The sequence below is a fragment of the Hetaerina americana genome, unplaced genomic scaffold, assembly GCF_022747635.1.
Source record: "Hetaerina americana unplaced genomic scaffold, ioHetAmer1.1.p SCAF_7, whole genome shotgun sequence".
Taxonomy (NCBI): domain Eukaryota; kingdom Metazoa; phylum Arthropoda; class Insecta; order Odonata; family Calopterygidae; genus Hetaerina; species Hetaerina americana.
Window position 1 is genome coordinate 48,974,120 of NW_027287316.1, and position 4,849 is coordinate 48,978,968.

Genomic DNA, 4,849 nt, shown 5'->3' on the forward strand with positions numbered 1-4,849 from the left:
AATTTGCTTTTGTTTAATATCTTTGAGTCTTGTTTTCCCAAGAAGTTTATGCAGTTCAATACAACCTAGCATAAGAATAAATGGTTTACTCCTTATTTACTAGAACTTAGACAGTAGCTCATTTCAGGACACAAGCTGTACAAAATTAACGGCAATGAATTAAACGGAAAACTAATGACAAAACTAAGGAAAGAATATGATTTACAAATGAAACATGCTAAAAAAGAAGCTAACGGTCACTACAGAGCCTATTCTGGAAATAAACTTGGGGCAGTCTAGACAGTCATTACAGAAAAGGTAGGCATCACCAAAAATGCTACGGCACTATCACTAACGCCAGATGCATTAAGTGGATTCTTCATTTACTCTGTCGAAATCATTATCTTCAATAACTCTTCTGATCAAGATTCAAGATCAACATTCTTGCATAGTCGTACAAACCCTAATATTGTTGATGTTTTTGTAGATAATTTTCTAACTCAGGCCGAAGAATGGTTATGTTTTTTCACCAGACGTAGCCAAAATTAAACAGAGTTATTTTCAGCCTAAAATTCTCAACAGTGGAGGTTAAACCTGCCAAACTATTAGGATTCCGTCTTGACTCAAAACTGACATTGAACTCCCATGATAGCACGGCCATCAAAATATTATCTAAGGCCCTCTTAATCCTAAGGAAACTAAGCATATTTATTCCATATCAGCATTTTAAATCTTTAAATTGTAAATATGAGGGTAATCCTCAGATATAAAATTAGTTTTCATCCTACAGAAAAAGGCTCTCAGCATAGTAATCCATGCATCCCCTTCGGTACGCTCCAGACCTCTTTTCATTTTATGTCAAATTTTGACAGCTTATAGCATGCATATTTTCAAAATTCTCTTGCATGTAAAAAATAACCACTTTGCATGCCCTACCAGGGGTGAAAAATCATGATCACGACACATTGTAAAAAAACACTTCTCGATAAATCAATACAGGTTAACTAAATATCAAAAATTCTGTTCAAATGTGCCTTTTATATATCCGTGTTGTTGCAGCGTTTATTGTCTCGACGAGGTTCGTTGTATTTGATGCTTAGCAGCCAATAAATATTATTATAATTACAAACCTTCAGTTCCCACTAAGTGTAATCAATTATAAAAGATGAAAAGGTAAGATAGTGATCCCTCTACTCCGTTGAGTATCTGTGCCACTGTCTAGTTCCATTCTGATTACTCAATTACTCAGACTCGAAACTCTAAATCTCACGAGGATAACAGAATATGCCCCCATTCTGGAAGCCTTCCAGTGATTCAAAGTTAACTCTTAATTCTCTAAAATAACTCTAAATTTAACTAACTTAATTATTACTATGCCATCCGTATTCCAGCATTCTACCTATTCGTGAACCATCCTATCGCCTCTTATAATGCTATCGTTTTAGTATTTTCCATAATATTTTTCCACTAAAAGCCTTCATTGACGTAGGACACCTTTTTCAATCCATATTAAGTGAGGTTGTAATTTTCCACAGAAATCTTCTTCGCCTTCCTTAGATTAGCATCTCTGCAGCAAAAGAGAATGACAAGATTTAAGCTATTTGGCTGACCAGGCTAATGAACAACCAGTTAAGACCGACTTTGCCTATTCTAAAATTTATTTCCAACTGCCTCCGTGGCGCAATCGGCTAGCGCGTTCGGCTGTTAACCGAAAGGTTGGTGGTTCGAGCCCACCCGGGGGCGAATTTTTTCCACCAGCAAGGTTCCCTTATTTATATTTAACGCTATTCCTTCCTTATCCTTATAATCTGAAATGAATTCAAAACAGTCAATTAAAATAAGTCACTTAATAGTAATACTGGCTGAGATATCAAATTTACAAATTCATACATTTTTTTGAACAGAAATAATAACGTAAATAAATTTCATCACGTCGTCGATAACGTGTACCAAGTAAAATATCTTAGTGCCTACCAAGAATACGAGGACCATAGGACTCGGAAGACAATATTTGGGGAAAAGAATTTGAAAAAAACACGAAGCTATACGAATAAAGAAACTTGGTTGGAGTAAACGTGCGGTAGGTACACTCGATGGCATCAGGTTTGACTATGAGGATATACATTTTCGAATGAAAGCAGAATACAGGGTAATTTCCCCAAAACCTGCTATTTTGTTCAACAAGTTTCGACCTATGGGCGTCATCCAGTGCCTGAGGATGAAACCTATTGCTTGAAACTAGTTGCTCGAAATAAATATTTATGTGGAACTCTGAAAATGGGTCCCTGGAGGCGTCTCCTACGCAAGTTCATTTCAATACCCTTCCAAAATAAGGGGTGAAACAGTTTGCCACAAAAACAACCTAAACGACAGAAATCCACGAAGAAGAACGAAACCTTTATCAACGAGATATCTCGGGGATGTTAACATTTAAAATTTTATTGTGATGAACCAAGTGGGCAATTTTTTTCGTTTATCATGGCAGATACCCGAGTTAAATCATACCAGTGATGTGTCGAATAATTTATTTTAATACAAAAACATCCAAGTTTCATATAATATCACTTTTTATGATTATATTTCTTCAAGATAAAAGAAATACATCTATATTTTCCACTATTAATAACGATTTTAATAAATAATCGGCTATTTTCCATAGTTAGAATGCATAATATGGTAGTTGAAGTTTTGTTTTTAAGTGTTTAGCAAACAACTACAGAGATTCCCAAGGAAACAGATTTATTAGTGAATTCCACACTAATCCAGGTATTCATAAAAGATTGGATTCCATTTTTCTAAAATAAAAATGTACATAACAAAAACCAATGAAAGCCCTTTGCTGCAATTTTTAGTGACAAATTATAAATAATGATGGATGATTACTGATTAAATGACGACGTTTAACGAGGGAAAGGAGTAATCTGGTCAGGTTTGAGAAATATTCGTATACCAAGCCTGTCACCGTTTTGAAAACTGCCATGGCATTTACAGGATACAGTGAGAATATATAACGTTATTTCCTCAGTAAATCTAAATTTATCACTCAAATTCCGACTCCATACTCTTGACGAACCACTTAACCATGAAATTTTAAAAAGAATTTATTTGGAAAACCCTTCCACGAAAATACATTTGCTCGATAAAAAAACCTTGCTTGTTCCGGAAAACCTTTCCCAGAAAATCAGAAAAAAAGATCGTCTTTTTTTCACAGCTTCTATGCCATAGCTTCTTTTTAAAACCACATTCCTTACTGGACCAATCCCTAATTGAGGAAAGGTGATTACAAAGTCTCCTCACAGAATCTTGGATCCCAAATCTTCCTGGAAAGATCACGTGTTTCCCGGCATCTTACCTGTAAGTACGGACTTCTCTTTAAAAAACAACATCCCATTGGCAATGGAAACCAAATGACATTAGAAGCTCTATTATTATATTATCCAAAGTTAGAAGTAATTATTTGGACGAATCGCTGGGGAGAGACTCACGAACTGAGTCACTTCCAATGCATTAACTTCTGTTGGTTGGCCCTTTTAAAGCTCAGATATTAATGTCATTCAATGCGTTTCAAGCGAATCCATCATCCGGCTGAGTTTGGGTCAAAGCGTTAATTATGAAAACATAAGGTTAGTCCAATCAATGACTGCTTTTAATAAAATTAACCAAATATTTCCCTTTTAGCTTCAGTTTCTACCAGAGGCGTGAGAGCTAGAAATTTTACCCTATAAGAGATTGAAAATAGCTCACGTGACCAGAGAATACTACCGTTAACCACCGGAAATTAGTATCTCTGTGTCATATTTCCTTTCCCACGAAGATTAATTTCTATAAGGCTGCCAATCACATGGAATTTTTTAGATTAACATCCCTAGTATCTTCCCTAAATTAAGATAAATTTAGGAAGGGGGAAGATACTAGGCATACAGATAATAAAAAAATACCTTAATTAAGATATATTTACAAGGTCATTAATATTCGTCATATTTTTCGTGAAAAAAAAACAAATTAAAAACATTTAGAATAATTAGATTTATTGTAGAAATCCGATAATTCTTTTGATTTATTCATACGTCGAAGAATAAAAATCGTGTTGCCTCACGAACTGTTTTCATTGCCATGTCATGTGAAATAAACCAAGCCAAACAAAACCGAAGAGAGTCGAGATTTGAGTTAGGTATGGAGAAGGTAAAGGGAGAAGAAAGAGCACCTGGAGAAGAGGCCTACTTGGCCAACCCGTTTAAGTTCTACCCGTTTCCTATTGACTCAGGAAGAGTGTCATCTGGAGGATATGTGGGGCACCAAAGGCGGAGAGGCCTGGTCGGGTTGTTGTAGGAAAGGGGCATGAGACGGAATTATTTCCTTTTCCTTGCTGCACCCCATACACATCACGGTGCTCCTATTACCATCACCGCCTCTTCCCCATCCCATTCTCAAGCCTTTTATCGGCATCAACATCACCCTCAGCCAGCACATGGTTAAAGGGCAGAACGGAGAGCGAGAGGTACGTACAGATTATTACACGAGGGGAAACGGAATTTAAGAGTGGAACCCGTGGGAAGATGATGCTCGCTGGCGACCAAATGGAACCATCGGAAAAAATATCTTGTCATTTCCTCTGTTTCCTTTTCCTCCTTGCAACAATCATTAAATAAATAAATTTGAAAGAGCTAACCTATAGGTGTAAGAAATTTGGAAATAGTCAACGATTAGAACTAATATGAGGGACCAATTCATCCGAGTGAAAATCGCCAGCGCCAACAGTTCTTTAGGGTGAGAGAGCTCGACTGGATTGAATGAAACCGTTTGGAAAACGAACTTATTTTTCGCCTGAGGGATTCTATGCAACCAACACCATCTGCAGGGATGTAATTCG

At 36.5% G+C, this 4,849-nt stretch overlaps 1 non-coding gene across 1 annotated transcript; it reads left to right on the forward strand.

Annotated features, from left to right (window-relative positions):
• Positions 1–1,648: 1,648 nt before the first annotated feature.
• On the forward strand, positions 1,649–1,722 carry TRNAN-GUU (transfer RNA asparagine (anticodon GUU)). The gene has a single exon. It is a non-coding gene; the product is annotated as a tRNA-Asn (tRNA).
• The last annotated feature ends 3,127 nt before the right edge of the window (positions 1,723–4,849 follow it).